At 39.7% G+C, this 14368-nt stretch overlaps 1 protein-coding gene across 3 annotated transcripts in view; it reads right to left on the bottom strand.

Moving 5' to 3' along the window:
- The window catches only part of GAL3ST1 (galactose-3-O-sulfotransferase 1), an 89033-nt gene extending 79990 nt beyond the window's left edge, over nt 1–9043 (bottom strand). For 2 of the 3 annotated variants that reach the window (XM_089652212.1, XM_089652213.1), the window contains exon 1: nt 8671–9042. The gene's annotated coding sequence lies outside the window, so the exon portion shown is untranslated. Of the gene's footprint in view, nt 1–8670 lie in introns of all 3 variants that reach the window. The other variant, XM_089652214.1, reaches the window with a different exon arrangement.
- Between the last annotated feature and the right edge of the window lie 5325 nt (nt 9044–14368).

Raw genomic sequence — 14368 nt, 5'->3', positions numbered from 1 at the left:
CACCAGCTTGGTCCAAACAAACTATTAAAAGCAGAACTAAACCCTCCTATCTTTTTCAGCAATGGAAGACTTTGTTTAATATTGAACTGCCATAATGTTGCACATGTGATCAGTCATGACACCAGCCATTTGATGGTTTGACAGTTTGGTTGAGAGCACAAGCAAATGTGATAGTTACATTCCTGACAGATATCGGGTATGTATCTGCTTTTTGAAACTGTTAAATTGATGGGTCTAGTTTCAGGTTAAAGTCACTAGAAACCTAGAGTTAGGCTTTAAGCTTCTGGACAGTATTCAAAAAATTAATATAGGAGCTGGAGAAACCTACAGAGCAAATCCCAGCCAAGAGAGTCAGGAAAAGCAGCTGTAGGGGAGGAGGAACATAGCGTACAACATATCACTAAAAAGTTAGTTACCAAAGAAATGTTCCAATAAATACTACACTTCTATTATACCAACATCATTGCACCAATGTAATAAAGAGAGGAAATACACTCACTGGATGCTGCTATTATTAAAAAACTCAAAATAATAATAAAAATGTGAAAAATATACAAATCACAAATAATAGCGCAAACCAAATCACACAACTAAATATAACCACCACCAAATAAGTGCATATTAATAGTGCAAACAAAAAATCAAATAGGGAATCTCAATATAGTCCATTCAGATTCCCTCGGAAGAAGTCATTGGACGAAACGCGTGTGTGGCCTTCCTGTGACGTCACTACTCATGCTGATGCACGTGTCTGGATCACGTGATCGCACTATTACCATCTTGAATGCGGGCTGGCTGGTGAGACACAGGATGCAGAGACTGGAGCTCTGATATAACAAAACGCCTTGTTTTTATTTGCTCATTGTGAGTGTGATTTTAAAGGGGGTTTGTTTGGCAATAAATTTGTTGGATGATACTGCACTATGGCGAATATTTTCTTTACCCACATGTGCTAATCTGGATATGAGAGGATCTTCTCTGCAGTTTGTTTGGTGATATGCTGGATACACAATAGTATGCTGAGTAATTACCAACACATGAGGATCGTCCTTTGAAGTCTGTTTGGTGAATGCTGGATATATACTGACATGCTGGTTAATTACTAGCACATGGTGAGTGTGCATTTTGATGGGGTGTTTTTGAGCACTGAATACCACATTGCTTATGAAGGAGGATCTCATTACTTCATTTACTGAGGATCATGTTTATATGGACTTTTCTGAATGGACTATATTGAGATTCCCTATTTGATTTTTTGTTTGCACTATTAATATGCACTTATTTGGTGGTGGTTATATTTAGTTGTGTGATTTGGTTTGCGCTATTATTTGTGATTTGTATATTTTTCACATTTTTATTATTAGTGTACAACATACAGTACATCCAATGTACTTTGTTGACATTGTTTAGGCATTTACACTGTTTGTCTTCAAGTGGTTAAAGGAACATTCCATAGAATGTCTGAACACACGGAAAAACAAACATGGAACAAGGCTTTGGTATGAAATCGTTTGAGTACATCAGCTGTGTAAAATTTGCTGGTGGTTGGTAATCCAGTGTTGTGGGAACACAAAATACTGAACTTGTGACTCTGCAACTCTAAACATATACCATAAGTCTCTTTTAATTAGGCAAACCCATAGTCATTCAAATAAATTATTATTCATTAAATTTTATCCATCCTATTTTTGAATGGGGCAAACTGGCACCCAAAATTGAGTAAATGTACACAGAGACCAAAGAAGGTGGCACCATTATTATTTGGTGGAAAAGCAGTCCCAAACAATATGGCACAGAGCCCGGATACCACCAGAACTCAGATACATCAGCTCATAACAATGTTGGTGATACTTTAACACTGTTTCTGCACTTGAGCAGATACTTGGAAGAGTGAAAAGGGGAGCTGATAGGTAGAGAAGCGATACAGGTACACTTGGTAGACTGGTAGAAAAATCCTTGTCTCCAGGTGGTGGAGGCAGAAGTGGGATCCCTGCTTTGTCCCTCCTCGACAAAGCACTAATTACACTGTTCCTAACCAGCGGGGATCCTGTCCCTACTCTATCCACTGCACAAATACACGCTAAGCACAGTGGGACAGTACTATTTAGTAGCATTGCCCTCACTAAAGATGGCCATGGAGGTCAGCCAGGGCAGCAGCGCCCAATCAGACAGTTGATCCTCTAATGACACCTACAGAGGCTTCAGAGGAACAAAGGTCCTCTCAAACTGCATTCCCTCTGCACAGTGGCCAGTTGAACAGCACCACCTGCAGGAAGGAGGATATTCTGCACCTCTCTATATACTGCCATGGAAGTTGCAGCACACAGAGGTGCTAGCAAGAGTTTGCTGTCTGCTCAGAAAAGCACTTAAAGCCATGCTTAATCTGACATATTTCTATGAATTATGTAAAAAACTGAAGATAAAGTGTAAGTATAGCCAAGCTAATTATTAGTTTTGGAAAGAGTAATGAAAAGTTTAAACCTCTCTCAGTTTTTTTTTTTTTTGCTGTTTTTGTCTTGGGAGATTTCACTTCCTGTCCTGGAGACTCAACAGAAAGTGAAAGGAAGCCTCCCAAAGTAAGTACCTGCAGCTCTTTATCTGATGATGGACTCATCCCATCCAAAACCAAACAACAGTTTTGCATTTACAGAATATATCTAAATCCAAAACTTTTTTTAATTCTGGATGGAATGGGATATCGTCCCTTTTACCAGGATAAGTGTCCCCATTGGAAGATTTTACATCCATTCCCGCTCTGATCACATTTTAAAGTTGAACATCAGGTGCTCCCCCCCCCCTAACTAAATTCTGAGTTAGCTTTAAAATCTTCCAATCTTAGTGACACCAGAACAGACTGAGAGAGCAAATGTCCTCAGCAGGCACAAAGATAAAATAAAAACATGGCAGGGGTTATAACCCCCACCACTCTATCAAAAACTGAAAAAAATTAGATACCCTGTAAAGCGAACTAATTTTAACCATACAGTACATGTATCGATCTCTTTCCTTCAGTCTGCAGGCTAAAGAACACAGATAGATGACTTCAATTCCCTGCTATTCCATTTTGATAGCAAGCACCAGTGACTGTCAGAATACCTGCAGAGTGGCCACTGTTCAGGCCAACAATTTTCCACCCAGTTCCTTCAACACAAGCTGATTGAACAATCGACTTTATTCAAGCCAGGTGGTGCCCAGAGTGGCATCCATGGCTCAAATTCCATCCAATTCAGTAAGAATCAGCAGAAATCTGAGCTGTGTATGGCAGCTTGTGGTGGACTTTCCATATGTAGAATAGCTGGATAACATTAACTTATGTTTTAAAATATAATTCCTGAAAACAATTCAATATACATAGTAAAACACGCTGCTTTGGAAATTCCTTTCAAAGCATTCAAGCAATAAAAAAGTAATACATGTGTCTGATATAAATTTAAATTAAGAAAATAGACTGTAGGATGAGTTAACCAGCTGTATTTTATGTTTATTGATTTAGATTCTAATGAATTAATGAGCCACAAAAACTGATTAGTTGCAATAATGAAAATCAAATTTCCATAAATTATCATCAAACAGTACTGCAAAAATAATTGATAAGGTTCCAAAACCAGCTATGCATAATACTTCATGTACAAGGGCTTATTATCCACTTGCCCTCCTGAGGATTTACCCCCCTTCCTGACCAGACCATTTTTTGTGTTACGGCGCTGCGGTACTTTAACTGACAATTGCGTGGTCATGCATCGCTGCACCCAAATTAATTTTTTTTCCCCCACGAATAGAGATTTCTTACGGTGGTATTTGATCGCCTGTGTGTTTTTTAATTTTTTGTGCTATAAAATATAAAGACCAACAATTTTGAGAAAAAAACTATATTTTTGTCTTTTTGCTATTAATCATGTCCAGTAAAAATTTTTTACATGAAAGTTATAGCATTTACAAATGGCGGTATAGATACTGGAATTTAATTTTTTTTTTCACTAGTAATGGCAGCGATCAGCAACTTATATCGGGACTGTGGCGGGCATTTTGACACTGGGGGGAACTGACTTGGTGTCACTGACATCCCAGTGACAGACATACAGTGATCAGTGCTAATAAAAAGCACTGACACTGTACTAATGGCACTGGGCAGGTAGGGGTTAACATGTGGGGCGATCAAAGGGTTAACTGTGTGCTGTTTCACAGTAAGCTGTGTTTGTGCTTGCAATTGTAAGCACACTGCTTTGAATGGCTCTGCTATGCATAGCCATACAAAGCAGTATGCTGGAGCTGACAGGGAAGATAACTGAATTGGTAATACTCGGCGATCACCGGATGCCGGCGAGTAATCACCAGCCGGGACCTGGTGATTGACAGACGAGGCCATGAATATATACGTGATTTTGCACACCCCTGCCACCCTGTAGCAGTATTTCTGCTATAGGATGATGGGAAAGCAGTTAAAATACTCCTACCAATGCTGGATCTTTCAGCCAGGATCTGGTAGAAAAATCCAAATGTTTAATATGTAATTACATGCATTTGCAAGTGTATGGCGTTTAAAAGCATATGTTCATAAACTCATTCTATTCTATTTTTATTTTTCTCTTGAACAAAGCTCTAAAATATGAATCTAAATGTCACAATGTACAGGAGCACATTGGCTGAAACAGAGCTATGTTTAGAGGCAAATAAAAACGTAAAAATGCCTCTAAAAGAGTTTCTGTTCATGAGGCTTATCAACCAATCACATTTTAACTTCTCTCTTTTTTAGCATTGAGATTAGAGAAATAAGCTCCTAACAGAGCTCCAAGTGAAGAAAAAGAACCTTAAGGACTTTATTGGCACTACAACAATGGTTCATAAAATATAACACTTTATTGAACATACATAAATAGTAAATACGGTACATATATAAACATTTTTTTTACAGAATATATTCAAAACCTGTAACATGCAACAATATATAAACACGGCAGATTTATATTCTACTAGTAAATCCCACAGTTGCAAAAATATGCCACATCTCGGCAATAACTAAGAGAGGGCATAGTAATAATGGCTCAACATATTTGGCGATGATATCGCTTCTTCAGGAGCTGTAAACAGACTTCTATATAGAAAAAATATATAAAATTGCATTGATAAGCAAACCAACATCTTATGTACAATATTCAATGTACACATATCAAAACAGATGGTAATGAGATAGATACAGTAACTCCAAATACATACACCTGCACAAAGGTGATGGAGGGAAGCGTCTGATAACACCGTGAGGGGCCAATCGATGAGGGGGTCCCAACAATGTCGGAGGGGCGAGCCACATAACCTATGACAGTACCTGATGCGTAAAAAGGTATGAGAAGATTGATGATAGTATAGTGAAGCCCTCCTAGGTGGTTAATACCAATATAAATTAAGCAATGTAACTAACCTCCCCGTTAGTTGAACATAGTAGGACCACTGGTTATTGTCCTGGTATGGAAGCACCTGAATCGGCCTGAAAGGGCCAGTATATATATTCAAAGTGTCCCACTACCTCCAAGTGCAGGGCATGGCCATGGGCACTTATTGTGCCCCGGCCTACGTTAATCTCTACTTGGGGGGTGGGAACGAGATCTTTTTTCTAATGAAGCCATGGGTAATTATCTTGATCATTAGTTATGTTGGTATATATATATATATATATATATATATATATATATATATATATATCTTCATTATCTGGACAGACTCTGTCGAATCATTAAAAACCTTTGTGGAAAAGTTTAATGTTAATCACTTTCATCTCAAATTTACACTGAATTATCATGAGTCCACTATTACCTTTTTGGATTTACAGATCTACAAAGATCAGAATAATTGTCTAACAATTACCCTTTATCATAAAACAACAGCTGACAATACAATCTTGCAAGCTGCAATTGCCCACCCTCCTGCCTAAGTATGGAGTATTCCGTATGCACAATACGTTCGTACCAGACATAATTGCACTCATGACAGGGATTTTAAGATTCAGGCTAACCAACTACTCTTTTGTTAAGAGGATATTCTAAATCACTCTTATGCAAAGCATACCATAGAGCTTTGGGACAATCAAAAACTTCTCTTCTGTATTGATCCACCAGGCGTGATAATTCTCAACATAGGGTAAAATTTATTACTAAATTCTCATCTCAACACCAGGTCCTACATGGAGTTTTACAAAACCATTGACATTTGCTGTTGGAGGACCCCACTGTGAAGAAATACATCAGTAATTACCCTGAAATTGTATTTAGGAAAGCTACGTCTCTACGTGACAAACTCGCTAAGAGCCATTACATGCTCTACCCAACATATACTAAAGCCCACTTTGCAGGGATGTTTAAATGCAACCAATGACTTGGATCAAGTTAGGCAAATCATTTACCTTACGTAATGGAGACCTGCAAATGTAGGGCCTTCTATGTTCGCAAGACTATCAGGAAGTTACGGTCTAGATTAAATGACCACATCTATTACTCTGTTAATGGCAAAATGATCAACCCAGTTAGTAGGCACCTAGACCTCTACCACAGAGTTGACACCACTATGGTTTAATTTATGGTACTGGAAGTAATTCCCAAGGATCCCAGAGGGGGTAACTGGGATAAACGCATATTGCAAAAAGAAGTGTTTTGGATTGAACGGTTAAATGCCACATGCCCTCAGAGCATTAATGAAACTTTATCTTATAAACTATTTTTATAATCTATATCTACTGATTTTTAGATCTCTCATTACGATGTTACCACATTAAAGCACATTAAATCTACAGTTTTTAGATATCTCATTACGATGTTACCACATTAAAACAGAGTTCCACCTGGAAAAAAATAAATAAAAGTCAGCAGCCACAAAAACTGTAGCTGCTGACTTTAAAAATACAGACACTTACCTGTCTCTTGGTCCAGCTGTGTCCTCACAACCGACACCACATGACCTCCCTATGCGGAAGTTGGTAGTGGCGCTGTGTGCAATGAGATGCTATTACACCTTTGAAGCAGTAGCAACATTTACCAATGTTTTACTTGTGTTTTTGTGCTTCATTTATTAAAATTTTCCACTGGTGAGTGTCCATTTTGATGGGGTGCTAATCACTGCAAGATCACAAAGGTGTTGGAGTGGATTTGTTGGAATACAGAAATTATTTAAGACTGATAAGGTGGACTGGACTGCGTGCATTTTTCACTCTGATATACCGTGGTGGAAGCACCGTGTCCTCTCTATTTTCCATTTATATTTATTGATATTAATATTATTTTTGATTCACAGTTTGGTTTATACAATTGAGCGCTGCTTATGATGAGGGTCAACTATACTCATAGATTTATACATTTATTATCATTTATAACAGCTGCCTTTGTTAATTTAATTTCACTTGTATACATAATTTTTCTTTTGATTAAATTTATATAATTTATTCTTATGGTTTTAATTTAATTTAATTAACTCAAAATTCACCAACACATAAGCGCATAGCTATAAGCTCTTGTGAGCCTATATTTATTATTATAACTATTTACTATTTATGTTTGTGTATGTTCAATAAAGTGTTATATTTTATGAACCATTGTTATAGTGCCTATAAAGTCCATAATGTTCTTTTTCTTAATTTGCAATTCTCTCTTTTTTAAACCACCATTACCTGCCTTTTATTTCACAGATGTTAAAGCAAACACTGTATTGAAATGTAACCCTTCATATTATTGTAATCTTTCTCTGTTACATGAAACTATCACAACATAATGCTTCCTAGCTGTACATTTTTTTTACTCTAGATTTGGATTCATTTGTTTGAGCTTAATACAAAATTAATCAAATGTGTGTCAGTCAATCATGTCATAGTGATACTTATCCTTTATAGTACTACATTGACCTGACATTTCTTATAAACTGTCTTTAAAGACATCATTTTAAATGTATAGTTTATTTTTTAACCTGTTATTCAAACTGTTGTTTTAGATGTGAATCAGCAATATCATATTTGTCCTTTTTTCTTTGTTCTTTTGAATCTGCTGAATATACTACAGGTATTGAGTTCACAAAGGTAACATACAGACTCATAAGTTATGAGTTATTTTTTGTTGAGTCCAATGAAATTTAAAAAAATAGATGATTGCAAATAAAGATCCTTATGTTAAAGGAACAATAAACAATATGCTTCTTCTCCATACACATTCACTAATCAATGGATCTGGTTCAAGCAATGCATGTTAGTTGCAGTCATGTGCTCTGTTCTATGTATACTACAAATCCCATAGTCCCTACTCCATCTCTGCAAAAATGGGTGACTAGGTTTCTATATACAGTGGGACCAAGGAGAACAAACGTAGCCACTCTCTAACAGGAAATCAGAGCACAACAAAAAAACAAACAAAAAAAAAACAAAACAAAAACGAAAAAAAGAATTTGGAGATTTGATGAAAACTGCCGGCAAAAGAAGAGACTTTTTGAGTTATGAATACATAGTTAAATATATATTTTTTTTTAAACCAGAGTTTAGCTTTACTTTAAAGTTATGTGAATTGAGGTGGGAAGTGAGTACAACAACATGCTTTTAACTTGCCTTTGTTCTGTACATTTATTTGATGTGTAAAAGGCTTCCCAAACAGCAGTTAGCCCACACGCTTGTACCACTATGTACTATGAACAAATCTCACTTACCTCTCTTACTGGAGTCTCTGGAGCAGGCTGTAAGTTCTTCCCAGTGTCAGATGTTCTTTCCCATGTTTGCAGCAGTCCACATACACGATAAGGGAATCATTTTGCAATTATCTAGCAATTATTCTGTAGGTCTGCCCAGAGAGATGAAACTTTAGTACACTATGCTGTCTTTTTCTGCCACTGCTCTCGCACTCTGTCTACTGGCACCCCTCCCTTATTGCCTTCTTATCTCGCCTTCTCCAATGTTTACTTTCATTGCTTATGTATACATCACTATAGAAAAAGACAAAAAGTAATTTTAATACTGCTACAAAACAGAGCAAAAGACTTTCTTCCTAACTGAAGAATGACTTAAAATGACACAGCCAATGTCGCCATCCCCCAGCCCGCCCCTCCTCTATAACAACTCTCTCTCCACCCTTCTCTCTCACAGTACAGAGAGTCCATTCAGCTTCTATTGAGAACAAGGCTTTTCTTATCAGCTAGCAGAACAAATAGCAGTCTCACAAGCTTGACTCTGGGGGTCTCACTGTCACAGAGTAGGGAGGCCTGTGACTTACAGGTGGGTGTTGCTAATAGGGCCTGTCACTGCAAGAAAAGGGTGATTATTAGAACTGTCTCCTACAATATGTCCTGTTTAGTTCACATTTACTACGTGGAGGGCAAGTACAATTCATCAATAACTACAAGACAGACTATTCGGCATAATTATTGGTCATTATGACACCATGTACTGTCACCATCTACTGAAATGTGATGTAATTCTGTCCTTGTCTTTAAAAATAAAGAATTTATATAACAAAAGAAAAGAGTGCTTATTACAACTACCTACTACAAATATAACCTGTTTAGTACAGATCTACTATTAGTAGGGCATGTACAATTCATCGCTAAGTACAAAACAGACTACTCTGCATGATCTTGGTCATTATGATATCTAGTACTGTCACCATCTACTGAAATGTGATGTAATTCCGTCCTTGTCTTTGAAAATAAAGAATTTATATAACAAAAGAAAAGAGTGATTTTTACAACTACCTACTACAAATATAACCTGTTTAGTACAGATCTACTATCAGTAAGGCATGTACAATTCAAAACTAAGTACAAAACAGACTATTCTACATGATCTTGGGCGTGATGTTGGTGAAGTGTTTACTGAAATGTGATGTAATTCCATACTTGTCTTTAAAAATAAAGAATGTATTTAAAAAAGAAAAAGGTGATTATTAGAACTGTCTCATACAAATCTGAGCTGTTTAGTACAGACATACTACCAGTAGGGCAAGTACAGTTCATTAATAATTAAAAGACAGGCTATTCTTCTTGGATCGTGATCAGTCAGTCTGATACCGTGTACTGTGACATCTACTGACATGTGGTGTAATGCTGTCCTTGTCTTTGAAAATAAAGAATGCATATAAAAAAGAAAAAGGGGATTGTTAGAATTGTCGCCTACAAATATGACCTGTTTAGTACAGATCTACTACCAAGAGGGCATGTACAATCCATCAAAAACTAGACTATTCCGCATGAATCTTGGCCTCAATCTTTCTAATACCATGTACTCCATATACTGTGATCATCTACTGAAATGTGATGTAATTCTGTTCTTGTCTTTGGAAATAAAGAATTTATATAGAAAAAAAGAAGAGGGTGATTATTAGAACCAGGGGTGGACTGACAACTCATGGGGCCCCTGGACAATAAGAGATAAGGGGTCCCCTGTGTCTCTGCCTACACTAAAGCCAAAGCCACACCCACACAACATCCCACCTACATATTGCAGCTCAGCTGTGTAGAAAGGGCATTGAAAATAATTTAAAAAATAATAAAAACGTTGTGGGGTCTCCCCACCATTTATACCAAGCCCTTAGGGTCTGGTATGTGTTTTGAGGGGAACCCCCACACCATAATTAAGAAAGAATGGTGTGGGGTCCCCCCCAAGATCCATACCAGACCCTTATCCAAGCATGCAGTCCGGCAGGTCAGGAAAGGGGGGGGACGAGTGAGTGCCCCCCCCAAACCATGCCAGGCCACATGCCCTCAAAATGGGGGGGTTTTGGGGGGTTCCCCCCAAAGCACCTTGTCCCCATGTTGATGGGGACAAGGGCCTTTTCCCCACAACCCTGGCCTGTGGTTGTGTGGGTCTGCGGCCAGGGGGCTTATCGGAAAAAAAAAGTGTAGTGTGAAAAAAAACAGAAGAAAGTCTTTGACAAGTCCTTTATTAAAAGAAGAAAAGTAAAATAATGTCCCCTGAAGTAGATCCAACGTCAATCACCATGCTACCCGAAAAAAAAAAAGGCTCCGCTCCCGACGCTGGCTCCCGGCCACCTGACTGCTCCGCTGGCTTGACAATTCTTAAATATGTAAGGGGTGGGGCCACCCAGTGACATCATGTGTGTGGCCCCCACCTTCTTGTGACATCATTGACCCAGCATGCCCCGGTTGATAACGCCACAAGGGGCGGGGTCACAAACGTGATGCCCCTGGGTGGCCCCGCCCCTTACATATTTAAGAACTGACAAGCCAGCGGAGCAGTCAGACGGCCGGGAGCCAGAGCATTTTTTTTTTTTTCAGGTAGAGGGCATCGTGATTGGCGTTGGATCTACTTCGGGAGACATTCTTTTATTTTTTTTTCTTTTAATAAAAGACTTGCTAAAGACTGTCTCCTCTCTTTTTCACACTACACTCTTTTTTGTGAATGGATAGCGGTACCATGTACTCCATACTCATTCACATGGGGTTGGAGGGTCAAGATCTGGGGGCCCCCTTCCAGATTTCGATAAGCCCCCCCACCCGCAGACCCCCACAGCCACTGGCCAGGGTTGTGGGGAAGAGTCCCTTGTCCCCATTAACATCAACATGAGGACAAGGTGCTTTGGGGGGGAGCCTCCTCTGCCCCAAAGCACCCTGCCCATGTTGAGGGCATGTGGTCTGGTATGGTTCAGGGGAGGGGCACTCGCTCGTCCCTCCCCTTTCCTGACCTGCCAGGCTGCATGCTCGGATAAGGGTCTTTCTTTTTTTAAATTCTGGCGTGGGGGTTCCCCTCAAAATCCATACCAGATCCGAAGGTCTTGGTATGGATGGGAGGGGGACCCCATGCCGTTTTTTAAAAAATTTTTTAATTGCAGGCAATTCTTTCTTTTACAATCAGCTGTCAGTGGGGAACCCCGCTGACAGCTGAAACATTATCGCATGGTTTTCACTACTAAAATGGCTTGATAAAATAACTCATTCAATATTTTAGTAGCGTTTTTTTGTGAATTCAAACTTTTTTTGTAAATGCTATGCGGTATCCTACCACATACTCAGATGCGATAAGATACCACTTAACAAATTGTGCCCAGTGAGCCTCTCACTGGGCCCCCTACTGACTCCGGGCCCTCGGGAAATGCCCAAATGGTCAGTCCGCCCCTGAGCAGGATTCAAATGGTGAGCAGGGCAGTCAGGGGCTACATTTCCTAGGAAGGGTAACATGAGGGCGGGGGCATATAAATATCAAAGCCGAGGAGATTCGTCAGGAGAGTGCAGGAAAAGACTGCAAGAGAAGGAAGTGTGCTGACGGCTGCAGTGCTGAACTAGGCTGCAGAGCCGGGGTTGGAGAAAGAGGAAGACCAAGTTACCTTTGATTCCAATATAAATCTCATATTGGTCTACACTAACTTGTGTGTGAGTCCATTTTACAGGTGTGATTTACTTTGGTCACAGGAGCACGGTGGTGTCAGCAGAGGTTGGGCTTGCAACAAGAGGTTCAGATTGACAGAGAACCTAAAATAATTACTAAGCAACCCTTAAGGGGGTAGTGCTACACCTGGGTATATGTGCACAGTACCCCCAGGGCTCCTATCGGGCTCTTTGCTGATAATACCTGTTTGTACATTGGATGTATGTATGTATGAATAAATCTCTTCTTATATAACGCTTTTATTATTTCTACACTGGTGTGCATTAATATACTTATGGCTAATGTTATATGCTGGTTGCAGTAGTTCTTCTGCTTCCAATTACTTTGTTTAGATTACTGATTAATTTTCCAGGAGGCGAGTTCACAGAGGCCCTGTCCTGGGTGGGATGGAGGCACTGCCAATTTTATGATCAGTTCCACTCTCCCACTTAGCATAAGTTCTGATTCTCTTATTGACCTATAGGTTTATTTCAATAGCCTGTTTGAGGGATAATTTTTCATACCCCCCCCCCCAAAAAAAAAGAGGACTACAGGGGTGAGCCCTTCACTGCCATTAGCTGTTCCTCTCGTGTCTGAAGCACCCAAACCAGTGGAGCCAGCTTGTAATGGAGTTGAAAAGAGGAATCTTCTAGTCTGTAAGTGACAACTGATGTTTCCTGTTAGTAATAAAAATATTGTAACTTGGATAATGAGTGCTAGCAGGGTTGAAGGTTTTGTGCAGTGCGCAGTGTGCCACATGTATGCAACAATGGAGCAACAGCTCCAGGATGGATACTGCTGCAACAGATGTGAGCGGGTTGCCCTTCTGGAAGCTCACATTAGAGATCTGGAGGAGCAAGTTTCAACACTGGGCAGAACCAACAACCTTGAAAGGGGTCTTCTGCTCTCTGAGCAGGTAGCTAATGGGATTGATGTGGAGCGGTTAGTCAGGATTATCAGGTAGGAAAATGGGTTACTGTAGCGAGAAGGAGTGGTAGGGGCTCACAGAAAAGGAAGGCCAGCCCTGGGTTTGAACACCCAAACAGATTTGCTAAGTTGGGTGAAGATATGGGGGTGGCAAGCTCAGGGGTGTTAGCCCTGGATGTCACTGTTATCCTGGGAGAGCAAACCATTTGGAAGGGGTGGTGAGGGTAGTGCAGGAAGACCTAAACAGTTGATGATAATAGAGGATTCTATAGGGGATTCTATAATCAGAAGGACTAATATAATAATTTGTCACCAGGATTGCCTCAACCGAATGGTTTGCTCTCTCCCTGGTGCCAGGGTTCAGCATGTAGTGCACCGGGTTGATAAATTACTGGGAGGGGCTGGGCATGACCCAGATGTCTTGGTCCATGTTTGAACCAATGACAGAATACATGGAAGGTGGAGGCTCCTTAAGAATCAATTTAAAGAATTAGGCTGCAAGTTGAAGGGCAGGACCTCCAAGGTGATATCCTCTGAAATATTACCTGTGCCATGCGCAACACAGAAAAGACAGGGGGATATTAAAGAACTGAATGCATGGCTAAAGACCTGGTGTAAGAGGGAAGGATTTGCGTTTCCAGAGCACTGGGCTGACTTTTCATTGGAGGGCAACCTACATGCAAAAGATGATTTGCACCTAATTGGAAGGGGGTCTGCTGTGCTGGGGGAGAAGTTTATGGGATGACTTGAGGAGTATTTAAACTAGGATCAAGGGGGGAGGGAAAATTTGATTATAATGGGGAAGACAGATCAGACAGGGGTCAGTCCTTATTGGTGGGTGGAATGGGGAAAGATCGGGGGAAGGCTATGGCATGTAATAAGAAGGTTCTCATGTTACAAATAACCACTGGAATTGGTACCATTTGTATGAAAATAAAAAATATGCAAAATGGAAGTTTTCGTGCATGAAGAGAACTATGATTTAATTGGTATTGCTGAATATTGGCTTCATTCTGCACATGACTGGGCCATTAATATTCCTAGCTATGTTCTCTTTCGGAGAGACAGGGTAAAAAGGAAAGGTGGTGGTGTCTGTCTCTATGT

Source organism: Staurois parvus, unplaced genomic scaffold (genome assembly GCF_062004578.1).
Source record: "Staurois parvus isolate SC_StPar_1 unplaced genomic scaffold, SC_StPar_1.0 ptg000673l, whole genome shotgun sequence".
Classification (NCBI taxonomy): domain Eukaryota; kingdom Metazoa; phylum Chordata; class Amphibia; order Anura; family Ranidae; genus Staurois; species Staurois parvus.
The sequence above is the reverse complement of the archived record's forward strand: the minus strand, read 5'-3'. Positions and strand labels throughout refer to the sequence as shown.